Source organism: Eschrichtius robustus, chromosome 4 (assembly GCF_028021215.1).
Source record: "Eschrichtius robustus isolate mEscRob2 chromosome 4, mEscRob2.pri, whole genome shotgun sequence".
In the NCBI taxonomy this organism is placed as follows: Eukaryota; Metazoa; Chordata; class Mammalia; order Artiodactyla; family Eschrichtiidae; genus Eschrichtius; species Eschrichtius robustus.
Window position 1 is genome coordinate 118197293 of NC_090827.1, and position 27662 is coordinate 118224954.

General features: G+C 37.6%; 1 protein-coding gene across 3 annotated transcripts in view; it reads left to right on the forward strand.

Moving 5' to 3' along the window:
• Positions 1–467: 467 nt before the first annotated feature.
• TET2 (tet methylcytosine dioxygenase 2) overlaps positions 468–27662 on the forward strand; it is a 134812-nt gene continuing 107617 nt past the window's right edge. For all 3 annotated transcript variants that reach the window (XM_068543256.1, XM_068543257.1, XM_068543258.1), the window contains exon 1: positions 468–697. The gene's annotated coding sequence lies outside the window, so the exon portion shown is untranslated. The remainder of the gene's footprint in view (positions 698–27662) is intronic.

The window sequence follows — 27662 nt, forward strand, 5'->3', positions numbered from 1 at the left end:
GTCTCGCAGCCTCCTGCCAGGGACGCACGCCACCTCCCCCCTTCGCGCCCGCCCCGCGCCTTCACCGGAGTGGAGACCCATCCGAAGGTCCAGGGCGCCGGACCTTCCCCCGCGCGCCCCCGCCCCGCGCTCCTCCGGGCCCACGGCTCCCCCCGCTGGCTCCCCAGCCCCGGCCTCGACCGCGCGCCCCCTCGTTCGGCCCCAGGGGCCGCCGGCTTTTGTGCGGGGAGCCCCGGGGCGGGGAGCCGATTCCGGGGGAGCCGGGGCCGAGGGCCCCGGGGCGGCGGCGGAGACCGGGACGGAGGAGGCGGCAGCCGGGTGGAGGGGGAGGAGGCGGCCAGGAGGAGGAGGAGGAGGAGGAGGAGGAGGAGGAAGCGGGGCGGAGAAGGCGGAGGAGGAGGAGAGCGGCGGCTGCGGCGAGAGCTCGGGCGGCCCCGCCGCCTCCTCGCGAGCGCCGCGCGCCCAGGCCCGGCTCGCATGCGAGTCACGTCCGCCCCCTCGCCGCGGCCGCCCCGAGACGCCGGCCCCGCCGAGTGATGAGAACAGACGTCAAACTGCCTTATGAATATTGATGCGGAGGCTAGGCTGCTTTCGTAGAGAAGCAGAAGGAAGCAAGATGGCTGCCCTTTAGGATTTGTTAGAAAGGAGACCCGACTGCCACTGCTGGATTGCTGCAAGGCTGAGAGACGAGAACGAGGTCAGAGCGCTTCTCTTGTGCCGCGAAACTCTCCCTTTCCTCTCCCCTGCGCTTTCTCTCGGGCTTGTGGGGACTGGGGAGCAAAGCCTGCAGTGTCACCCACAAATACCAAGAGGGAAGAGGGAAGCTTCACAAATTACTGGAGCCTCTTCAACATGGCTGACAAATATAGTTTTAATTCCCCCCCACCCCCCTTTAAACCTGTAGTTCTGTGTCCTCCTCTCTCCCCTGCTAGGGCTCGTGTCCTCCTCGCCCAGAAAACTTACCTTTGGGAGTCCGGCCGGCTGCTTTCCCGGCCTTTTATCCTCCGGAAAGTGATTTTTCTCTGCTTTCCTTTCTAAAATAGTTCAGCTGTGGGGGGCACGACCTTCCCCTTGAAGCTTCCCCACCCCCTCCCTTCGTGGAAGGCAGACGAGCCTCGGGTTTATTCTCGCCCGCCCTGGGGAGAACACAGACGGAGTGGTCTTCGACCCTTTTCTCCGCTGGGGCTCTGGGTCTGGGTGTGCGTTTGCGTCCGCCCCCTTCTGCCCCGTGTCCCCCCGTTTCGGGGGCTGCGCTCAGCGAGTGTCAGGCGAGTGGAACAGGAGTCCACTCAGTGGGGTTTTGTTTTTTTCTGAAGTCCGCGCGTTTTGTTAGCGGTGCCGAGCGAGAGAGGAAAGAATAGTTTCTCTGGTTCCCCCAATAAGACCCGAACCCACTTTTCTCGAGGTACATCAGCTCAGCGATGGGCTGTACCTTCCAGCCTGGGGAATGTGTGTGAGAGAATTTGTGGGCAAATCTGTGTCCTGGCTTTGTGCTTCTCCCGAATCAGCTTCGTCGGGTTCCCCGGTAAGTGACAGGCAGACACAAAGGCAAGCGCAGGCCGGGGGAGGGGGCGGGCGGGCAGGATTGGTGGTGGTGGGGGGGTGAGTGTGGAGAGTTGGAAGACTGCAAGGTCAGGGGCGCCGAAAGAAATGAAACCCAATCCCAGTAAAGAAACAGAGACGTAGAGAGCAGATTTCTAACAGTCCCATCCAAATTTCTCTTTCCCTCTTGGCTGCTCTCTTTTCTTTGGTCTTTTATCTCTCTGCTTTTCTCTGTGTCTCTTTCCTCCTCATCCTCTTTCCTCTTCTACTCCTTCTTCTTCTTCCTCTTCCCTTTTCTTCCCCTTCTTCCTCTTCTTTTTCTCCTCTTTCTCCTCCTCCTTCTTCTTACACACATGAATCTTGCTGAATCTCTTTCATTGGGGCTGCTCGTCTAGCGATATTAAGCTAAGTTTCTATGGAGAGTTTTCTACCTATGGCAAATAAAGTGTGGGCTGGATAGACTGCTGAGAAGGTCGAATGTGAAATATAAGTGAAATTTACTGGCTATTACCCTCATGACATACTTTTAATTGCATTGAGTTTTCTTCCTTCTTCTTGTAGTGTTTAGGAATTGCAGAAGGATCATTTTCCAGTTGTTTAAAATTTAGTGAAGTATTTTTATATTTGTCTGTCTAGGGAGTAGGATATATCCAAAATTTAAAATCTCGAGTCACACATTGTGCTTTTCCCTCTCCAATCAGGGAAAATAATGGCAAATACAAATCTAAAAATCTTCATCAACAAATGATCCAACATAAGAGGAAGAGTATATCTTAGGGACAGTTGGAATGTACATAGAAAAGATAATTGGGTTGGGTTGGGTTGGGTTTGATTTAAGACTGTGGGTATTGTTGCCTGGCTAATGAAAATCATTATATTTGCATTTTAATGAAAAGTTGAAATACTGGAGGGGAGTTATATTCTTTTCCACGTTTGCATGTGTGTTTTGTAATAATAGGTTTGAAGTAGAATATAAATTTCAGCACAATAAATACTGATATTTTAAATGTTGTCAAGCAGAAAAGTGTTAGTGAAAGATTGGGAAGTCAAACAAGTTTAGAAGTCATGGACATGATTAGAAGATGGACAGGGGGAAAAGCACGGTAATGGACATTACTCCATAAATCGGATTTCCAAAACTATTTGTCCTCAGTAGTTCACTTTGTAACTCCTTGTATTTTGATCTCTGGAAAAGCAGTTAAGTTTACTTTAATCATTGATATTGGAGGCATGATTACAAGGGAGACATATTACTCATCTCTGTGGAATACAAACAGCTCATTTGGTTAGTTCTTATTTGTCCTAAATAATAAAGAAAACACTTAGGAATTTAGCATAAATGCTTACTATTTGTTGAGAAAACTGTGGTTAATTATTCCAGCAGTTCAGAATTTAAAATAAGTAATTTCCTTTGCTAACAGTGGTATATAACTACTTTTGGGGGACTTTTCAGATGTTGTATATACTGTCTTAAGGCTATTCAACTAATAATAGATATATCACATTGATAAATAAGGATATCTACGTTGATTAATAATTTTGATTGTGACCATGAAAGCTTGTTCTTTCCCATCCAGTTTAGACTCTTTTCTGAAAATAGCCGCTAATTAATATTGTATGAGGGGCTTCAATGATTATAAGGATAAGATGTGCATATTATTCACCAAAACAAGAAAATATTACTTTTTCCTTTACTAGAAAAATTATTTTAATTAGCATGGGATACTTTACAATGAAAGACATAACCTCAGCTTTTCATTTACCGTATTTGTGAGAGTCAATACTACCTGGATTCTCCAAAAATTTCATTCATTCATTTATTTCTTTATGTATGTATGTATGTATGTCTGCGATAGGTCTTGGTTGCTGCGCACGGGCTTTCTCTAGTTGTGGCGAGTGGGAGCTACTCTTCCTTGTGGTGCGCACGCTTCTCAGTGCAGTGGTTTCTCTAGTTGCAGAGCACAGGCTCTAGGCGGACAGGCTTCAGTAGTTGTGGCACACGGGCTTCAGTAGTTGTGGCTCGCGGGCTCTAGAGTGCAGGCTCAGTAGTTGTGGCTCAGGGGCTTAGTTGCTCCGCGGCATATGGGATCTTCCTGGACCAGGGATCGAACCCCTGTCCACTGCATTGGCAGGCGGATTCTTAACCACTGTGCCACCAGGGAAGCCCTGCTTATTTGTTATACATTTATTCATTTATTTATTTATTTTTGGCTGTGTTGGGTCTTTGTTGCTGCACGCGGGCTTTTCTCTAGTTGCGGTGAGCGGGGGCTACTCTTTGTTGCAGTGCGCAGGCTTCTTGAGATGGCTTCTCTTGTTGCGGAGCATGGGCTCTAGGCGTGCGGGCTTCAGTAGCTGTGGCATGCAGGCTCAGTAGTTGTGGTTCGTGGGCTCTAGAGCACAGGCTCAGTAGTTGCGGCGCACGAGCTTAGTTGCTCCACGGCTTGTGGGATCTTCCCAAACCAGGGCTCGAACCCGTGTCCCCTGTGCTGGCAGACGGTTTCTTAACCACTGCGCCACCAGGGAAGTCCCTTGCTTATTTTTTAAATTGAACTAATGGTTAATGAGAAATTAACTTGGAATGAGGGAAGTCTCTTGCCTTGTTTAAATTCACACATTTACCAAACTCTTCTTATGGCTCTAATTAGATTTGGTATTGTGTTGGTCCATGCCAGGAGCCAGAGGGATTGCTAGGATTCTGATTCAATGGCGCATGGACCTAGACATTGGCAGGTCAACATCACTTCCAGAACAAGTGAAATGCACCTGCCTGGGAGTTGTTATGACAGACTTCCAAAGTTCTGTTTGGGCACTAGACTTGTATTAGGTAACAGAGTGGAGTTAATGTTTTGGTTTCGCTTGTTGCAGTTAGAATTTCTCTATCAATTTCTCCAAGGCTGCGCCCATACACAGTGTTGTAAGCCAAATGTCACTACTGAAATGTATTGGGTTGGCCAAAAAGTTCGTTTGGGTTTTTGTAAGACGTTACTGGAAAACCTGAATGAACTTTTTGGCCAGCCCAATCTTTCCTTATTTGTTTATCTCATTAAGAAGTTCTTCTTATGATTCACAGACACACCTGGCAGAAACTCTATTTTTCATACTGCACCAAATCCAAGTTAGTAAATTCATATGAATTCTTAAGAAATTAGTTTGAAATAAAATGTTCTCAAAAGCTATGGATGTTTGACATTTTAGAATGTTTAATACTTAGAAAATGTTAAATCTGCTTTTTTTAATGCCCTAATTGCCTCTACAAGTTTAATTGTTGTCTTTGTTGTTGATGTTATCATTGCTTAATAGACTTTAATAGTCTTAGCCATCTTCAATTACTAGAGGGAGTCTTCTTTGTTTTGTAAACAACCATGTAGACTCTTTTACTCTAACTGTTTCCTGTCATGCGGACAGGTTAAAACTTTGGACCAGCTAGCTGTCAGTTTTGGTTCATCAAAATAACATTTTCTCAACTATTATGCCATCATTGCACAGTAGTTCTTAAGAGTAGTAATGGCACCAAAGCCAGTAGCAGGAAAATATCTCTCCAGCCAGCTTTACAGTTGGAGCCTTAACTGTGGGAGAGTCAGGTTGCCAAGTAGAGTTGGTGGTTATCTTGGAAACTGTGCTGAAGAACACAACCACAAATGATTTTGCCAAACATACAGTATTTACTTGGTCTAGATAGATATCCAATTTCTATTTTGACTCACTGCCAAAACTTTGTAAATGCTGTGCCATTATCTAAGGAGGTTATATAGTTCATCTGTTGGTTTGGTGTGTAGTGGGAGAGAAGAGTTCCTGGAGGGAAGAGTGCAAAGCAAGACACCTTGAATCATTGTGACTGCAAGCCAAAAAGGATTGTATGTATCTGCTTATTTCCAGCATTATTCTTATTCTAGGTTGTACATTGCAGAAAATACCTAAGATAGATATGAAATCTTTTCTCAATAAAATGGATTTTGGTTGCCCATTCCAAAATAGTAAATTCTATCAGCTTCGATTTATGCTTTCTTCACTTGTCATGAAATGCAGTTAAATGTGCCAGGCTTCAAGAAGTATAAATTGATGGTAGGTGGATTTTTAAGATTTTGTGTAAAATTAAATTCAGTGATAATGTCAACCTACCTGCAGTTTTGAGAATTTTGAGATCGATATCTTATACTCACTAAGGGTTGTTCCTCAAACTGACTTGAAATCAAGCTCCAAATAATCTGAGGATTACATAAAAAGATGAATGAATTGGAATGAAGCATTTTTGAAGGACAATTTGGGACATAAAATTAACTGGTTACTTCACTAAAAATACTGTAAATTTTTTTTTAAGTTAGATTTATGTCTGTTGGAAGGGAGGACTGATTTCTATGTCTTTTTATTCCATAATAGAATCTAGTGGTATACTACTAAATCAAGATTTAATGAGTTGGGGGTCGGGGGTAGGGGGTGAAGGTGGTCAAAGGGTACCAATTTCCAGTTATAAAATGAATAAGTTCTGGGTTGTAACACATAGTATGGTGACTGTACTTAGCATTACTGTATTGTATACCTGAAAGTTGCTAAGAGAGTATATCTTAAAAGTTTTCATCACACACACAAAAAATCATAACGATATGAGGTCATGGATGTGTTAAGTAACCTTATTGTGGTAATCATTTCCCAGTATATACCTATTACAAATCATTGCATTGTATACTTTAAATTTACATGATGTCATATGTCAGTTACTCTCAATAAAAGCTGAGGGGGAAAAAAGGTTTAATAAATGATGTAGAAGTAGCAAAAAAATGTCATTTAATTAGAAAATGTGTAATCTATTCTAAATGCATAAGAAAAATAATGTAAAAGGCCTTGGTGTTGCTGATGATGGTAGTAACAATGGTGCTTTTTCCTTAAATGTAACTTCTACAGGTTATGGCAGTTGTCCTATAAAAGCCAGTCATTATAATCATACAGTTGATTGATGTTTAGTAAATTTATACTGGGATCACATATTTTTATTTTTTAAAAAATTAATTAATTAATTAATTAGTTTATTTATTTATTTATTTATTTTTGGCTGTGTTGGGTTTTCGTTGCTGCGCCCGGGCTTTCTCTAGTTGCGGTGAGCGGGGGCTGCTCTTCGTTGCGGTGCTCAGGCTTCTCATTGCAGTGGCTTCTCTTGTTGCGGAGCACGGGCTCTAGGCACGCGGGCTTCAGTAGTGTGGCTCACAGGCTCTAGAGCGCAGGCTCAGTAGTTGTGGCTCATGGGCTTAGTTGCTTCACGGCATGTGGGATCTTCCCAGACCAGGGCTCCAACCCATGTCCCCTGCATTGGCAGGCGGATTCTTAACCACTGCGCCACCAGGGAAGTCCAAGGGATCACATATTTTTAATTGAAATTTTTATTGAGCTAACTGTAGATTCATATGCAGTTGTATGAAATAATAATAACTGGACATGAACATTCTGCCCAATTTTCCCCAGTGGTAACATTTTGCCAAGACTATAGTATAATATCACAGTCAGGAGACTGACATTGATACAGTCTACCAATCTTACTCAGATTTCCCATTTGACTTGTATACTTGTGTATGTATATATTTAGCTCTATATCATTTTATCACATGATCAGATAATTTTAATTTAAACCTTTTTTTCCCCCAAAAACAAAAAAGTTTAACACAGTTCTATTTCATCAATCATGTGATTGTACTACCATGTCTTATCAAAATGTGCATCAGAATATAGGTTTTTGTTTACTCAAAAGGTGTTTTTTTTTGCTTAAAATACTTTTGCATTAAAAATATTTTGTGTTTTAATGTTTTATGACATTGCAAGTTATATCATTTAATTCTCATCACAACTCGAGAGGTAGGTGGTGTTGTTATCCCTATCTCTGGAGAAGAAACTAATACACAGGGAGATTAAACAACTTGCCCAAGTTGCCTACAGCCAGTACGTGGCTTAGCTAGGATATGAATTTAGCCAGTCAGTCTCTAGAGCCAGTCTTTTGACCATTATGCTATACCGCCTCATTACCACTAATGATGAAAATGTAGCTATAACGTGGGCTATATAGGGAAGGTCATAAAAGGAGACTTAAAATGCATGCACCTGTCTACACAAAAACTTGTACCTGAATATTCATAGCAGTATTATTAACAATATACACGTAAAATAGCGTTAAGAAAAGAAACTGGTCTGCAGCCGTCTTTGTGATGCCAAGACAAAGTGGGAAAGAGTTAGGATCAGAATGTTGATGGCTCTCCATGTTTTGCCACCGTCTTTACAAACACCAACAGAATTTTACAGACTGCTAATGGTAAAATGAGCGCAGATTTTTAGGTCTAGACCCTATGAAATTAGGACATAATTTTGAACACACACAGTGAATTACTTGGGGTTGGCGTTATTTGAATTTCTAACTTTATGTAATTCTAGATACCAAACATTCTTCTTGTTAAGCAATATTCCTTTCCCTTTTATTCTGATTAGAATGCTGCCAATTGGATCCCATAGCTTGGTGCCATGACTGATAACAATGTGGGGGAAAGCCAATGATCTTGAAGCATTCAGCTTTAATAATGTACACATGTTATTGTACTCAATGAGGACATGTTTTGGCTTTTTGTAATTGCTGTAATCATTACTTTTTAAAGGAATAGCTGTAGAAATGACCCAGATATACCTTTTAAGAGTATGATTATAGCATTTACTTGTATGTTTGTTGTGTATTTGTGACAGGCCCAAGTTAGACGCTCATGTTAGAACCTTTGACCCATCAGGAAGTTGAGGTAGTGATTATTATGGAAAGCAATAAGGTAGAATATAGGTCTGGTCTTCCTTATGGGAGAAATGAGTAGTTTATTTGCTTTTACTATCTCTTGTTTCCTGCAACACTTTTTGAACCACCTCAGCTGATAATAGATTTTCATACTAGTATCTCTATAATATTCAAAAAGCTGCTCACTGAATTTGAGTGTAGTACTCCATCTTTGCTTTATTTAATGTGGTTCCAAAAATTGTAAACCTTTTCAAATTAGGGATATTTTGATTTTTTAAAAAATATTTTTAGCTTACCTTTTAATAAATAATTATTATTGAAAGATACACTGTATTCAAAAGAAAAACAGTGGGCTCTGGATTTTTGCTGATGGACTTCTCTCTTCAGAGAGAGCAGACTTGCCCATGTCAGGCATAGACAGTAGGTCTCCCATGAATATATGCCATACATAGTATTGATGTTTTTCATTTGCTACTTTTGCTATTTTGAGATTTGTCACAATTTGTGGATGTCACAAAGTAATGATAATTTTAATTACTATTGTCATGCTTTAATAGTCATTACTAAAACCTGCCTTACCAAGTCATGTCTTTTTCTTGATAGAGTATTAAATCTGGTTTCTATGTTCAGATTATACTTTAATGGAAACTATTCACCCAACTCTCAAGGTGGGTTTTTATTATATATTTCTCCTCGAATTGATTTTTTTTTGTCTTGCAGTGTAAAAGGAAGAAAGGCTTAAATAATGATAGTGAGGTCCAGAGGATATAACATGGTCTATCTCTGAGTTATTTCTCCTGTTTTTCTTTCCTGCCTGCATTGAGAAACAAAGACACCCATTAAAAAATACCTTAATTATTAGCTGTGCTGATTCTAAAGTAAAGCACCAGAATCTAAAAATAATACAATGATACTATACCCAGATTCCATCTGTAACCTACTGTCTTGTTCCTATTAATTTATTTTTTAATCTGTTTGTTCTTTCAGTACTTTTTCCATTTTTGTTTGCAGTTATAGAATTTTCACATTTGCCATTGGCTATAAAGTTCTGTCAGCTCTTTTATAACCTTTCATGATTTTTGCATTAAAAGGATTACTTTTGGACACCCACTAATTAGTTTGGATGATTATTAGCTTTTTGTTTGCCTTACTGCATACATCATAACAGAACAAGAAATCATTTGTGCAAATAAAGTGTCTGATAGTTCATAAAATTGGAGTGAGCATCTCAAAAAGTGAATTCAGTTATTAAAACATTAATTCACTTTATATTCATATTTTCATGTATCAAACATAATTGATAAGAGGAAAAAAATACCATAAATGGGTACTTTTCAAACATGAAGGAAGAACATACAGTGATGTATGTCAATTATTTCTCAGTAAAACTGGAAAACTATTTTAAAAATGAGGGAAGAACAAATCTTCCAATCTAAAAATACTCAACACATACATTATTTGTCTTTGTAAAAAGAGAAGCAGGTACATTTCAGCAAGAAAGCACATATTTTAAACTTTTCATTCTAGATTTCATCTATCTTTATCCAATCCAGTCACCTAAATGGTTTTTAATTTTGGAATTGTCTACCACATTATAGCTTGGAGAAAAACATTGGCAGAAAATGAAGCTAGTAGACATTTTGCTAATAACTTACCTTTTTAAATGACTATGAATTATGTGTGTCTACTGGAAATCAAAATTAGAAAGGACATTTGGTTAACTTTGGGAACTAAATTTTCAATGTTCTGAAACTTAACATGTTTACTCTTAAATGTGATACTTTTTAAGTAGGACATTTTATAGACAGCAACTCATTTAATATGTAATTTAAAAACATTTTGTATCAAGTATATAAAAGATATAGAACATGGCATTTTAAAATGACTAAAAAAATGCTTGAGATTTTTTTTTGAAGGCAGTGTATTTTTTAAAACAGTTTAATTTACTACTGACAGTTTGCATCAGCTTTTTTACATTGTTATAATTTGCTGTGCTTTACGTAATCCTGAAGATTATGGGCAACTTTTCATATTTAGGGATAAAAAACTTAGTTGTTGACATTGTCAGTTTTCTCTAATATTGGTAAGAATTTAGCCTCCTTAAGGAATGGAGTTTGTTTTCTGTTCACAAACTCATGATAAAAGATACAATTAGGGTCCATGAGGGTGAAATTTAAAATAAGACGGTAGAATACTAAATTGTGTTTCTGTTCACCCAAACAAAGCTATTGGATACTTTCCTCTGAAAGGGTCATATTGTAATTTTATTTGGATGGAGATTTGTTACTTTGCAAACTATTTGCCTGCTTAGTGTCCTTCTAGTGGTTGTAATACTCTCTCTCATAATAAGAAAAACAAGAAGTTGGATGAGAGGAGGTAGAAAGTGCATTCAGAATGCATTGTTGAGATTACAAAACTTACCCTAAATTTAATTAGACAGGCAGTTAATTCTGATCATGTCCTAAGGTCAGGAGTTACATAAGAAGAAAAGTGATGGAGATTGGTCATTTCCTCCAGTTCTTCTTCCCACTTTTTTTTTTTTTTTTTTTTTTTTTTTGCGGGAGATGGGGGAAGAGAAAAAAAATCTCCCCTGGAAATAATTCCTTGACACCCACATGCTCTTTTTTTAGGCCAAAAGAAATAGGAGGTTTCTCTTCGGAGCTTGTTGACACTTCACACAGTCACGTCAACATTTGACACGTGGGTTCCATGCGCATGGCAGCACTATTTACAAACACCATCCAGGGATTCCAGAGCCTCTTATGTAACAGCTGAGAGTACAGGCTTTGTGTGTCCCTGCGCGCAGAGGAATCAAACAGTTTAATTCATAGTCAGGGAGCCCTTGTCTGGCTCTGATGGGGTCATGAATCAAAGATCAAGGTGTCTAGGTCAGGATCCACCCAATATGCAGTTTTCCTACCAAAGCCTCAAAGGCTGTGCCTTAATATAGAATTACTCTTTTTTTTTTCCTCCTGCAACAAACAGAACCAGTTATGACAAACTTTTTTTGTGATATTTGCAAAATGTGGGCAAATTGTGCCTTGGTTTTGGTTGTAATTTACAGTGCCACTTGTGACTGAAGTGCACATGCCTGCCACCCAGTCTCACAAATGCTTTTTTTTTTTTTTAAGTTTATTTTCTCATGTGTAAGCACCTTCAGATGCAAGAGAATTCATAAACTGACTTGCCCAACTAGACACTCTGGCCACAGAAGACTCAAGAAAACGATAGTTTGATTGTCCTCCATATCCAGTCCCGCATTACCATCCCCATCCCTCCTCAGCTCCCTTTTCACCTCCTCACCCCCACACCTCCCTCAGCCCTTCTCCATTTTAAATTACATTTCAAGACATGGTGTTTAAAAAAAAAATTAGATTTCTATACTTAGGGAACTGTTCTTCCTTTTCCATATTGATTTTAAGAATTTTTCATATATATTTATCAATTTTTTAAAAAGTCTCAAGTTAATAAATTAAAGCACCAAGAGTTTATGTCTACTCCTATGTGTCTGGTATATGTTTCCTGATGCTTTTTTTCATTGTAAATTGCAAATTGACTGGTTGGAATATTTAAAATATGAGTAAATTTTGAGTTCTTTTTGTATTGCATCTTAGGATCATTTTAGATGGATGTCATCATTGATTATCCAAAAATAGAAACCTTCTAGCCTAATGAAGAATTGAAATTAAATCAAAAAATGAACTTATAGTTACTTTAAAAGTTGGGCTCTTTGAACTCTTCTTTCATAGAATATATTTTTTTCTAATTACACTATCTTTCTAAAAAGAGGAAAGATCAGAATCTTTGAAATGTGCTACTGTAAATGGAAGGAATTTGCTTAACTTTTAAAAATAAAGGATTTTTTTTTTTCTCCAAGAGATAAATGAAGTACCAAGTAATGTTTGGTATAAGAGAAGGTTAGATCTGGAATAATTTAGAGGTTATCTCTCCAAATCTATTATTTACATATGAGATTTAGAAATTTAAGTTTCAGATGTTTAACATCTGTATCTGCTCACCTTTAGAAGAAATTTTATCAAAAGAGTGACTCATTTAACCAACACAATGAAATCTGAGGATAGACATTTTTCATCTTTTCTTACTGAGTACAGGTTCCTTCTGGATTTGAAAAGATATAACCACTAAATACGTTATAAGTTATTGTACTTTTCTAATACGTTGAATTAAGATACAGTGAATTTAGATTATGGGCATTAAAAATTGTTTTATTTGCATGCTTTTCATTGTTTTGGCCTGAAGATGGTGTATTTATCTTAATTACTCTTGGCCCAAACAGTGAAAGTTTGTGTGAAATTACTTTCTTACTAAGAGCAGTACCATGTCTGAACACTCTTGAGCTTTCACAAGGGTGATCTTACCCTGTATTAGAACATTAATATTTTCCCCTCTTCTTATGCCTTTATTGGACAGTAAATTATATATGGTTATAAGCTGAAAGTGCTCAGAATTTGATAAAGGCTGTAAGTTAATGCATTTTTGCTAGGAAAGGGATTAAATATAACTTTATTTGACTGTGTTTTTGTTTCACCTGAAGTGGCAAGCATTCAATAAACATTGATTTGTTCAAAAGATGGGCTTCCTCCATAAAGATGAGACTGACTGACAATTGTCTCTGTATTGTAAAATACCCAAATGGTAGACTGAATGTGAAAGATATGTATCAAGATGCAATGTGGGAATTTTAGGTTGTTTTCTCTTTCCAGCTACTATTGAGAGCATGTGTATGTGCCCTCACTCAAAAAGTTTTGGACTTTTGATATATGAGTTAAGTCCTCATTGCTGGAAATGGTTAATTAAACAAACCATAATAAAACTCTCTGTCTATGAATATAAAATTTAAAAATACTGATGCCATGCATTTTTCCAAATATCATGAGGGTGCACAAAATCCCCAGGGTCTTTTATGTAAACTGTTTTTATATGGTCCCTTTAAAAGACTGTTGAGGAGTCGCATAGGCGCTCACACATAAAAACAAACAGCTGGCTTGGTGATGTTAAGATTGGCGCCAGGGTGTTCCCTCTTGCGTAGGAGTCCTAGGTCATCCTGATGCCTTCCCATGTGGTCAAGCGCACATGGCTTTAATGTTTACACACACAGTTCCAGAATTCTGAACACCAGTGATGTAACAGTGGGGGAAGGGGTGGTCTGTATCTTACAAACTGTTTGATGACCTAGGTCATGAATACTGATAGAGAATAAGAAAGCCCTGATTGTAGTAAAACTTGCCTGGAGGGGAAATAGAGTAGATGCTTAAAGCAGGCTTTCCCTCCAACCCCCAAACTGTTTATTTTAAACTGTCATTACCACCCAAAGGGAGCTTTCTACTTTGAACTTAAAATAGTAGCTTTTAACTCGGACAAGTGAGTAAGTGCTTTAGTACCCAAGGACTGGAGGTGACAAAGCTCTTAAGAGTGTCACTCTCTTTGGTAACCAAGCTGACTCAGACTCTTTTGGAAGCTTTTATGGCAACTTAACCAGCTCTAATAGTATTACTACATACCTGCATGGGAACAGACAATTGGAGCTAGAGCTGGCATTTTCTCTGGTTTTAAAATTGTTTCTCACCCATTATTTCTGTTTTATTTGTGAAAATATGCCAATCCTACCACATATAAAAATGCTTTTCAAAATCACTGAATATGTTTGTATAGCATGACTTTGTTTAAGAGCTTTATATCTACAACAATACAGGGGAAAACCCCCTTCTTATCTGGTAGAATCATGATAAAGGGGGGAAAAATGTGAGCGGTAATTTTGGAAAATATGCAATAATGGTAAGGTGGTGGTATCCATACAACTAAATACCAAGCTAGTATATTTAAACATGGAAAAGTGCCTAAAAGGGTGAGGGGAAAACATGTTATAAATAAGGAGAATATAGAGTTTTCAGTGAATAAGTGCTCTATTACAAACTATGAACATTTAAAAGATTTGTTTCAAACTCTTTCCTACTTGTAACAAATTATCCAGGACTTTTTTTTATCCATCTCTCTTTGAACTTTTAACAGATTTTTCTGGACTGTGGGTTAGAGATTCTGTGTGCATGTGTGTGTGTTTTTGAGTATGTTTTTATATTTTAGATCTAGCTATGTAAACTAGAGACATCTCCAGCTACTTGTAAGATATTGCCACCTGGATTTCCACCACCTTTGCTTCAACATTTCAATAAAGCATTTGTCAGATTTGCAAAAATGTAGTTCATTTTCAAACAGAATCATAGACTGTTATTGGCAAAAAACAAAAACTTTAGAGACGCTCTGTTGCATTAACAAATAAGAAAAAAATGGAGGCATGGGAAGGTAAAGTCAGTTGCCTCAAATTGAATAACAGGATATTTATCATTCTAATAATAGCCAATACTGACTAATTATTCACATTGTGTCTAGCACCATACTAGGCATTTCTAGAGATTATCTTATTCAATTCTCACATCACCTCTAATTTTTTAAATATTTATTTATTTATTTATTTATTTTGGCTGTGCCGGGTCCCAGTTGCGGCATGCGAGATCTTCAGTTGCGGCATGCAGACTTCTTGGTTGCGACATTTGAACTCTTAGTTGCGGCATGCGTGCGGGATCTAGTTCCCCGACCAGGGATTGAACCCGGGCTCCCTGCATTGGGAGCTCGGAATCTGACCCACTGGACCACCAGGGAAATCCCCCCATCACCTCTATGTTTGTTGGTGCTTTTATTATCCCCATTTTACTAAGGAAGAAACCAGGACATAGGATTAAATAATTTCCCTATACATTTTGAATTATTTTTTAAAAACGTGTCCTTAGCTACACTGTTCTTTCTTTTTTTAAATATTTATTTATTTTTGGCTGCGTTGGGTCTTAGTTGTGGCATGTAGGATCTTTCGTTGCAGCATGGGCTCTCTGGTTGTGGCTCGTGGGCTCTCTAGGGTTTAGTAGTTGTGGTGCAGGCATAGTTGCCCTGCAGCATGTGGGATCTTAGTTCCCCACCAGGATCGAACTGGCATCCCCTGCATTGGAAGGCGGATTGTTAACCACTTGACCACCAGGGAAGTCCCTATACATTTTGAATTATCTTTAACATCTCCCCGTTTGCAAATTTATCACTAAACCCTATAGAATATTTTACTATGGCCATTTGTCGTGCCCCTTTCCATTTCTGTTTCCCTCACCCTATTCTTTTTTTCACTCTGTTCCTTTGTGACTAATTTCTTCCTCCTTGGTGTTCTTGCCTGTATGAGCTTTCTCTCCCACCCTCTTCCAGCTTTTTCTGCTTTTCCCATATTGTTTTCCCTGGAATCTACATTGCCTCATTATTTCTTTTTTTTTTTTTTTAATTAATTAATTAATTTATGGCTGCTTGGGTCTTCATTGCTGTGCGCGGGCTTTCTCTAGTTCGGTGAGCGCGGGCTACTCTTTGTGGCGGTACGAGGGCTTCTCACTGCAGTGGCTTCTCATGTTACGGAGCATGGGCTCTAGACACGCAGGCTTCAGTAGTTGTGGCTCACGGGCTCAGTAGTTTTGGCTCACGGGCTTAGTTACTCCGTGGCATATGGGATCTTCCCGGACCAGGGCTTGAACCTATGTCCCCTGCATTGGCAGGCGGATTCTTAACCACTGTGCCACCAGGGAAGTCCCTGCCTCATTATTTCTAATGAATCAATCAACTCTAAACAGCTGGATGCCATCAAACAATCTGGTTTTTGGAGTTAAGAAGATCTAGTTTTGAATCCTGACTTGCCTTCTTATAAACTGTGTATGTTCTTACTCAACACAGCAGCTTTAGCCTCTCTGAATCAGCTTCCCCATCTGTAAAATGGGAACAGCTAAAAATTCTTATCTCACAATATATATCACAATGATTTTTCAAATTTCTTAATTATACCACTTAGTGAATGAAATATACCTTCTTCTTAAAGTCATTCTTCTCTGTGCTATCTGATTATTCTATTCTGATTTAGTTTCTGTTCATTATTCTCCTGGTTAGGTCCTCTATTGCCTTAGTCCCATGTCTTTCTCGGTATTTGATTCTTTTTTTTCTTTTCTTTTCTCTGATATACATCCCCCAGTTTTTTTCCCCAGAAATGGTGTGTAGGAGGAAAACTGAGTCTTTGCATGTCCAAAATGCCTTGAAATTTTCCTCAGAGTTAATTGATAAAATAACGATAGGATTCCAGGTTCAAAGTAATTTTTCCTCAGAACTTGGGAGACATTGGTGCATTGCTGTCTTTCATCCAGTGTTGGTTATGAGATATCTGAAATAAATGTGATTCATCTTTCTTAGATAACTTTTTAAAAAATTTAAGTGCTTATTTTGATCTTTATCTTTTCAGCTCTGAAATCCCACCAGAAAATTAAAAGGTCACAGGAATATCTAAATCCAAATATATCTAGGAATGACTCTTTTAAAATTCATCCTTCTCAGCACTATATTATCCTGTGCAATCTGGGAAAAAAGTCCCTTTGTTCAGCTTTAGGAACTTTTCTTCTATTATACCTCTGATTATTTCTTCCCCTCTATTTCTTTCTTCTCTATCTTTATGGAACTCACACAAATTGTACATTGGACCTCCTCAATTTATTTTTCTTGTTTATTGTATTTCTTTTCATATTTTCTACCTGTTTTCTCTGTATATTTTATTTTCCCAACACTTTTGATTTTTTTAATGTTAATTGAATTTTAATTTCCAAAAGGTCTTATACCCTCTGATTGATTCTTTTTAATGGCAGTCTCTTTGTGGCTCAAATTCTATGGAATGAGTTAAATTTTGTAGACAAATTAGAGAAATAAAGAAAGAATTACATTCTATTCTATCTCTATGAAACAGTGCAGCCAACTTTTAAAACTGTACGTGTATATACTATATATTATATGTACATAGATAATATATACATATATTTATAGTTTTACTGGTACTTTATTTACACTCCTTTTAAAAATAATAATAGTGCTAGAGTCCATTACTGACTAATTTTCAAAACTTGGTGTGTGTGGCTGCTTAGTAAGCCCTCAGTATCCCCCTCATGCTTCAGTATTATAATCCCCAGGCATAGTGAGTGATTGTGCTTATTATTCCTAGCAGTAGAGATTCATCCAGTGCAGATCTAAGGTGTGACTGAATAATTTCTGGGCCCTTGAAGATACTTTGCTCATCTTCATATATTTTCCCTATTTTGCTGCTCAGTAACAGGTAAGTAAGAAAAGGAGGTGAAACAAATTTCACTATCTTGCACTGTTTAGTAATCTTTAAAAATAAGTGCAATATCCATAAGGGCATAATCTTTTCCTAAGAGCCCCACTTCCCTAACTTTAGGGAAAGAAGAGACAGGTAAAAATATTCAATCCCTCAACAAAGTCTGTTGACTCTAGCTTTGATATATATCCAGAATCTGACCATTTCCCATCATTTCACCGTTTCCGCACTCTTCCAAGCCACTAACATGTCTAACTTTGAACATTGCAGTGTCGTCCTAATGGGTCTCCCTGCTTCTGGCTTTGCCCTCCCTTCCTCACCTCACCGAGGTCTTCTACCCAAACCCAGAAATTCAAGTGATCATTTAAAAATTAAGTCAGATCGTGCCTCTCCTCTGCTTAAAGCCATCGATGAATCCCCATTTAACTCAGTAATAAAAGTCAAAGTTCTTTTTGTGGCCTACAAGGTCTCAGGCCAATGTTTACATTTCTGATTCCATTTCTTGCCAGTTCTCTTCCCTGACTCCAATCTCCATGGCTTTCTTTCTGTCCAGACCACAAGATGAGCGTCCTCTTTCCTCCAGGTTTTTGCACTTGCTGTTTCCTCTTCCGGGAAAAGCCTTTGTTTAGATATCCAGTGTGTTGCTTCTTCCCTTCCTTCTAATCTCTCTTTGAGTGTTAGTTTTTCAGAAATAAAATCCATAACCATTTAACAGAACTGCCACACTTTACCTTGCCTCATTTTCTTTCATTAGGTTTATCATCACTTACTAGAGTATTTGTTGCTGCTTTTTTAAAAAAAAAACAATTTGTGGGAATTCCCTGGTGGTCCAGTGGTTAGGACTCCGAGCTTCCACTGCAGTGGACACAGGTTCCATCCCTGGTCCAGGAACTAAGGTCCCACATACTGTGAGGCACGGCCAAAAAAAAAATTTGTTTTCTGTTCACTCCAGTAGACGTGAGTTCTGAGAACAAAGGCATTGTTTGGGTCACATATAGCCTCAGCACCTAGAACAGTGGCTGGCACATGGTAGGCATTGAATAAATATTTGGTGAATGTATGAGTGAATGAAATGGTGAAAAAAAAAAGGGGGGCCATGATATAATTTTATTTTTTACTACTTTTCCCTTTAAGGCTACCAGTGTTGTGTTTTTCTCCCCGTCAGAAATTAAGATAGATAAAAGTATATATTTAGCACACATAGGTGAAATTAGGCTTTTGGATCCACACAGCATAGCCGAGACAATCTCCCAGGAGTTTCTAGGACCAAGGAAACATTTGGAGCTAAAATATCATGCATATCAGCAACTGTACTCTTTTCTGATGTTATTATAATTGGATAGTATTTAAGTTACATTAGGTGTTTAAAAGGCTACTTTAAAATATAAACATGATTTGAAAAGCTACCTTAAGTTTTAAACAACTAATTTATAAATAGATTTTTGGAGCTCAAACCTCCTAAAAGATGAGCAATGCTTATGTTCTTCTTTCTGCTTCCTTTCTCTCAGTTGTGTGGTTACCAACTTCCTTCTAGCTAGGAGAAATGGCACTGTTTTCAATATCTCTTAACTTCTACTATCATGATGAGATAATATCCTTCAGAATATTACTTCTGAGTTCAAGTGTCCTTGACATTTATTTCATAGTGGAAAATAGTTATAGATCGATGATTCTCCAACTCAAGTTTTCCAAAGGTTTTGAAATACCTTCTTTTTTCTTTAAAGGGGGTGGGAAACTTATGTAAATCCATAGTGTTTTGAGTGCATTTTTCTTTCATTATTGTTTTTATTACTAAAGGCTCAAAATCCAGTAGAATTTGAGTGTGATTTGTAAGTTTCATGGTGGGAGTTCTATTTTTGTTTTGTTTAAAGGGTTACTGCCTTTGTCTAGCACAGTACCTGGAACATTGTAAGCCCACAATAGCTATTTGTTGAATGTAGACCAATACTTTTAGAGAATTCTAATTCCAAAGATTTAGTAGCATAAAATCCCATAATGATTAATATCCTACTTGATGCTAGTGAAATGAGATACAGATTGATAGAGTAGTTCTTTCTTTACTTTTCTACCAAATAGAGAACTTTCTGAAATCAGAGAAGAGTTGATTTAAGACTTAATATCTTTTTTTGACATAATGATATGTGACCATATAGCCAGGTAACAGAAACCAGTAATCCCTCACAATGTAACTTACTGAGGCATCTTCTGAAATCCTTAAATTCTATACTGGTGCCACCAAGGTACAACTCTTTTTTTTTTTTTTTTTATTTGATTTGTGGCTGTGTTGGGTCTTCGTTTCTGTGCGAGGGCTCTCTCTAGTTGTGGCAAGTGGGGACCACTCTTCATCGCGGTGCGCGGGCCTCTCACTATCGTGGCCTCTCTCGTTGCGGAGCACAGGCTCCAGATGCGCAGGCTCAGTAATTGTGGCTCACGGGCCCAGTTGCTCCGCGGCATGTGGGATCTTCCCAGACCAGGGCTCGAACCCGTGTGCTCTGCATTGGCAGGCAGACTCTCAACCACTGCGCCACCAGGGAAGCCCTCCAAGGTACAACTCTTGAGCTACAACTGTTTCTTGATAAAGGATGCTAGTCCTTGCTGCCAATGTTACATTTGCCCATTTACAATGACCTACAGAAGTAGGTTAGCTTCTTTCTTCTGGATTGCATTATTCATTTTCATATGCATGTCTTAACCTGTTTTGGAAGCCTGTTTTCTAATCTTCTTCCAAGGCTTATCATCTTCATATATTCATAGCATGCATTTCTCAGACAGGCCAAACAGGATTAGTACATATTTGGTATTGCAAAAATGCATTATTGACTTTAAATGAGTTCTTCAGCTTTTCCTGTGATGCTGGGCGGAAGTTTATTACTGTTTCCTTATCTGTAACATGAAAACCTTGGACAAGATAGCATTTTCTGAAATTTCACTGAACTTTGTGTGTGTGTGTGTGTGTGTGTGTGTGTGAGAGACTACTTGCAGCGTATCACAGATATGAAATAAAGATTTGTTTCATTGCATTTTGTAAGCGACCTTGTTATTTCCTTTCAAGGAAAAAACAATAGTATTGCATTCAGATGCCTGTATGTTTATGAGAAACATTTCAGAACTCTGAAGGTTGAATTCAGGGTTTCTTACAGATTGTTTTTCTACTTTCTGCAATATTTATCATAAAGTGAAACAGCAGAGAGCAAAGTTACTTTGGTCTTAATTCCATAAACCAAACTTTAAATATTCCTTTAGGGAATAGATGTTGTAAAAAAGAATTCTGCTTTTCAGACCTGTTAAGAATGTAGATTTTGTTCTTAAGATGAAGTTCACTTCTGCTCACCAATACAAAGGATAAAAAGTTTACCTATCTTTAATCCCTGAAGGAAAATGTTCATAAAATTGCTATTTACTGTGTACAATTTACTAAAGTGATAAGTTCCTGGATTACTCTTTTAAGAAAATGTCAAGCTTATTGAAAAACTTGAGATAGCAGTGCGTCATTTTAGTAAGCAAAGAAAATAAAGTCTAGTTTTGAAAATGACAGATTGGCTGCAAGAATGCAAAGTTGATGAGTCTAGGAAATTCAAAGAAATTTGCTAATTTATTTTCTCTACTCAGTGAATACAAAAGTCCATTTACTCAGATATTAATTACATGGTAAATTAAAACATCTTTGAAATCAGGCTAATATCCTTAGGAGAACTCCTCTTAACACACTGATGTATGGACAGGATATAATTTAACAGAGATTAGTACTGGTTAGGAACAATCTTGAAACTTCTTCAGGATTTCAATTTATAAAATACTGACTGAGGGTAGATGTATACATGAAAATATAATAATAATAATATAAAACATTGTACCATGCCAATAAAAATAATGTAAGTCATTACTTAATAGTAGGTAGCAGTGACTTCAAAAGACCATAGGTCATTCTGTAAACATACACATTGACAAAATTATTATAAACATGAACTTAATATGCGAATTCTATTTTCATCCAGAACCTCAATTTGTTTTATAGCTATATTACATACGTGGATAAAATCTTAGGGGTATCAAAGAGAGTTAGAAAAAAGCAAGTGTTTATATATATATATATATAACCTTAGTAAGCCTACACCTTATTTGATAGGTCTTAAAAGATATTTCACCAGTGTCTTCTTCTAAAAGCTTTATTTGTACATTGTAAAAACCCTTTTTGAGAAGCAACTCACTGTGATCACAGAATTTTTAGTCACAAGTATTTTCTAATACATATTTGGAAGGGAAGACTTGATATATTACTAGAATGACATATGGTAAAAAGTTTTTTAAAAATCCGAAAAGAAAAATACTGAGATTCTCAATTTCTAGTCCAGCATGTAAGGAGCTTGCCATCCAACTAAGTAAAAAACTGAACAAACTGAAAAATCAACAACTGTTCTTAGTTCCATCCGAGAAGTGAGGTCACAGGGCAAACTACTGCTCCCAGAATTGGAGGGAGAAGCAGGCAGATCCAGAGAATCATCAGCTTGTTGGAGCAGAAACCTGTGAGTAGTAATGTCCACAGGAAACAGTACATGGTGGAAAAACCTGAACTGTAAGTAACAAATTGCTGAAGCTTCAATGTAGATAAAAGTCATAGAGTAGAAAACTCCAGGGGAACCCAGCTATAGGGGGGCCTGTACACTTTTGTGAGTTTTACCTCCAGGAGCTCTACCAGGTCCACAAAGTAAATATTAGAGGAAAATTCCCTTGTGCTTCTGGCAGGAGCAGGGAAAAAAGAACAATTTTAATATGCCAGAGGATTCTGTTCTTCTTGACAAGGCCTGCCCTCAGGGGAAACTATTTTACCAGAGCCCAGAATATCTAGGTAAGAGAAATGCCCAACTCCAGATCCCACCAACCTCCCATGTGGGGGAAGGGATATATGCATCTCCAGACTCCTCCAGCTATTCTATCCTACTTAAGAGGGGGAAGAAGGGGCTGATAAGCACTAGTGAAATTCACAGTCCAGGGGCACAGACTCACCAAAAGACTGAGATGAGACCTAATCATAGGATTATAGAATGCTTCCCACTCCTCCACACTGTGCCACTATATTACTAACTAAAGGCCTATTGACTGCAGTTCCTTTTCCTCAGTACATCATGTCCACCTTACAACAAAAAATTACCAGGCATACTAAAAGGCATAACACAATTTGAAGAAACCAAACAAGCATCAGAACCAGAGTCAGATATGGCAGGAATGTTGGAGTTACCAGACCAGGAATTTTTTTAAAACTAATACCTAAGGGTTTTTAATGGAAAAAGTACACAACATGTAATAACAGATAAATAATGTTAGCAAAAATATGGAAATTTTAATTTATTTTTAATTTTTTATTTTTAAAATATCCTCAAGGTTCTAATTAATTAATTAATTTACTTTTTGGCTGTGTTGGGTCTTCGTTGCTGTGCACGCACTTTCTCTAGTTGCGGCGAGTGGGGGCTACTTTTTCATTGTGGTGTGTGGGCTTCTCATTGTGGTGGCTTCTCTTGTTGTGGGGCACAGACTCTAGGCACGCAGGCTTCAGTAGTTGTGTCACATGGGCTTAGTAGTTGTGGCTCGCAGGCTCTAGAGCGCAGGCTTAGTAGTTGTGGCTCAACTAAGCAACAGGCTTGGTTGCTCCACGGCATGTGGGATCTTCCCGGACCAGGGCTCGAACCTGTGTCTCCTGCATTGGCAGGTGGACTCCTAACCACTGTGCCACAGGGAAGTCCTAGATGGAAATTTTTAGAAAGAAAAATAAATGCTACAGGTCAAAAACACTAACAGAAATGAAGAGTACCTTTGAGAGACTCCTGAGTAGGCTGTATATAACTGAAGAAAGAATCTCAGAACTTGAGAATATGACATTAGAAACTTCCAAAATGGAAAAGTAAAGAGAAGAAAACACAGGAGAAGAAAACAAAAAAACAAAACAACAACAAAAACACAGAATATCCAAGAACTGTGGAACAATTATAAATGATGTAATGCAGGCAAGATGGGAATACTAGGAGGAAGAGAGAGAGAGAAACAAAAGCAGTATTTGAAGCAGCAGTGACTGAGAATTTCCCCAAGTTACTGTCAGACACCAAACCTCATATCCAGGAAGTTCAGGGACACCAAGCAGGATAAATGCCAAAAAACAAACAAAACAAAAACAAAAAACTACACATAGACATATCATATTCAAACTTCAGAAAATCAAACAAAAAGAAAAACTCTTGAAAGCAACCAGAAGAAAATAATACGTTTCCTATTGAGAAGCAAAGATAAAAATTACATGCAACTTCTCCTGAGACACCATGCAAGCAAGAATAAAGTGGAGGGAGATATTTTAAATATTGAGAGAAAAAACCCACCAACCTAGAATTCTGTACCCTGTGAAATTATCCTGCAAAAGTGAAGGAGAAATAAAGCCTTTCTCAGATGAACAAAAATTGAAGGAATATGTTGCGAGTAGTCTTCCATATAAAAGAAGTTCTTCACAGAGAAGGAAGATGACATAGATAAGAAACCAGGATCTACATGAAAAAAGGAAGAGCATTGGAGAATAAAATAATTGAAGATAAAATAAAAGCTTTTATTTTTATTAGTTGGTCTAACATATAACAGTTCAAAATAATAACAAGACTATATATACATATATACACGTATATATGGATATACATAATATGTGCATATATATAATGTATATATGTTGTAATTACATATATAAATATATAATGTATAGTCTCATGTATAAGTGAAATAAGTGACAGCAATGATACAGGGACAGGAGAGTGAAATTAGGAATATTTTATTATAAGGTACTTGCATTACCCATGAAGCAGTATAGTTTTATTTGAAAGTGGATTTGAATTAGTTGTAAATGTATATTGTAAACTCTAGGGCAACCACTAAAAAATGTTTAAAAAGAAGTATAACTCATATGTTAAGAAAGGAGAGAAAAAGGAAACATAAAAAGCTCAGTGAAAACCACAAAAGAAAGAAAAAGTGTGGAAGACCAAAATAGGAAGAAAAAGCAAAGTCTACAATTAGAAAACAATAATAAATATGGCAGATATTAATTCAACTCTATCAATAATCATCTTAAATACCAATGGTCTAAATTCACCAATTAAAAAACAGAGATCATCAGAGTGGATCAAAAAACAAGATCCAACTCTATATTGTCTACAAGACACCCACTTTAAATATATATAAAGACTCATAGTGATTAAAAGTAAAGGGATAGAAAAAGGTATGTCATTCTAACAGTAATCAAAAGAAAAGCTGGAGGGACTTCCTTAGTTGTCCAGTGGTTAAGAGTCCACCTTCCAACAGAGGGGACGCGGGTTCGATCCCTGGTTGGTGAAGATCCCACATGCTGCGGGGTGACTATGCCCACACACCACAACTACTGAGCCCACACGCCTCAACTGGAGAGCCCACGTGCCGCAAACTACAGAGTCCACGCGCCCTGGGGCCCATGCGCCACAACTAGAGAGAGGTTGCGCACTGCAATGAAGAGCCTGTGAACTGCAATGAAGAGCTCACACACCTCAACGAAAGATCCTGCCTGCTGGAACAAAGATCCCACGTGCTGCAACAAAGATTCCACGTGCCGCAACTAAGACCTGATGGAGCCAAAAATAAAAAATAAAATAAAATATACTTGTTAAAAAAAGAAAAAGTTGGAATAACTATAATAATTTCAAACAGAGCTGACTGCAGAGCAAAGAAATCTATCGGACTTAAAGGGCATTGCATAATGGTAAAGAGGTCAACACTCCAAGAGGATATATAATCTTTAATGTGCACGCATCTAACAACAGTGTCAAAATAAGCGAGGCAAAGACTAGTAGAACTGCAAAAAAAAAAAAAAAAAAAAAAGATGAATCTACTATTATAGTTGGAGAATTTAACAATCCTCTATCAAAAATGGACAGCTCCAGCAGGCAGAAAATCAGTAAGAACATAGTTGAACTCAACAGCACCATCAATCAACTGGATATAATTGACATCTATAGACTGTTTCATCCCACAATAGCAGATTACATGTTCTTTTCAAGCTCTCATGGAACATTCACCAAGATAGACCATATTCTGGACCATAAAAAATACCTTAGCAAGTTTAAAATAGTAGAAGTCATACAATATCTGCTCTCAGAACACAAGGGAATTAAACTAGAAATCAATAACAGAAAGACCATTGAAAAATCCCCCAAACACTTGGAGATTTAACATACTTCTAAATGACACATAGGTCAAGGAAGGAATCTCAAGGGAAATATAAAAATATTTTGAAGTAAATGAAAATACAACTTATAAAAATGTGTGGAAAGTCAGTGAATACAATGCTTAGAGGGAAATTTATAGCATTGAATACATAAATTGGAAATGAAAAATCTAAAATCAATAAGCTAAGCTTTCATCTCAGGAAACTAGGCAGTGAAGAGCAAATTAAATCCAAAGTAAGCAGAAGAAAATAAATAAAAATTAGAGGAGAAATCAATGAAATTGAAAACAGGAAATCAGTAGAGGAGACAGCACTACAGATGTCACGGACATTAAAAAGATAACAAAAGAATACTGTAAACAATTCTGTGCCCACAAATTTGGTAACCTAGATGAAAACAACCAAGTCCTTGAAAGACACAATCTGCCAAAATTCACACAATAAGTATTAAATAATCAGAATAGGCGTAATTCGTTAAATAAATTGAATCAATAATTAATAATTTTCCAAAACAGAAAACACCAGGCCTTTCTTATGGGTTCACTGATGAATTCTACCAAACATTTAAGGAAGAAATTATATCAATTCTCTACAATCTCTTTCAGAGAACAGAAGCAGAGAGAATACTTTCCAACTCATTCTTTGAGGTCAGCATTACTCTAGTACCAAAACTAGACAAAGATATAACAAGAAATGAAAACCATAGACCAAGATATCTCATGAATATTGATCCAGAAATCCTCAGCAAAATATTAGCAAATCATATCCCACAATGTCTAAAAAGAATTATACATCACAACCAAATGGGGTTTATGCCAGGTATGCAAGGCTGGTTCAACATTCAAAAATCAATTAATGTAATTGATCACATTAACAGGCTAAAGAAGAAACACCACATCATCATATCAATAGATGGAGAAAAGCATTTGACAAAATCCAACATCCATTTGTGATAAAAACTTAGCAAACTAGGAATGGAGGGGAACTTATTCAACTTGCTAGAGAACATGTAAAAAAACCTTACAGCTAATATCAACATGTAATGGTGAGAGACACAAAGTTTTCTCACTCAGATCAGGAATAAGGCAAGGATGTCATCTCTACTGCTTTACAAGATAGTACTGGAAGTTCTAGCTAATGCAATAAGTCAGGGAAAGGAAATAAAAGGTATCCTGATTGAAAAGGAAGAAATAAAACTTTGTTCTCAGAAGGCATGAAATTCCATGATCTTCTTCAGAAAATCTGAAATAATTGACCAAAAAAAAAAAAAAACCTCCTGCAACGAATAAGCAGTTGTAGCAAGGTTGCAGGGTACAAGGTTAATGTACAAAGGTCAATCACTTTCTGAAATACCTGAGGGAGATTAAGAGGTACAAACTTCAGTTGCAAAATGAATCATGGGTATGAAATGTACAGTGTGGGGAATATAGTCAATAACTATGTAATGTCATTGTATGGTGATATAACTAGACTTATTGTGGTGATCAGTTTGAAAGGCACAGAAATATCAAATCACTGTGTTGTGGAATAGGAACTAACATAGTGTTGTAGGTCAGTTATACTTCAAAAGCAAACAAACAAACAACAAACTCACAGAAAAAAATCAGATTTGTGGTTACCAGTGGTGGGAGATGGGGGGAGGGAAGTTGGATGAAGCAGTCAAAAGGTACAAACTTCCAGTTATAAAATAAATAAGTACTAGGAATGTAATGTACAATGTGGTAAATATAATTAACACTGCCGTATGATATATATGAAAGTTGTTAGGAGAGCAAATCCTAAGGATTCTCATCACAAGAAAAAAATTTTTTAAATTGAAATGTAGTTGATTTGCAATAATGTGTTAGTTTCAGGTATATAGCTAAGTGATTCATCTATCTATATATATATCTCTCTCTATTTTTTTAACATTCTTTTTTTTATATTTATTTTATTTATTTATTTTTGGC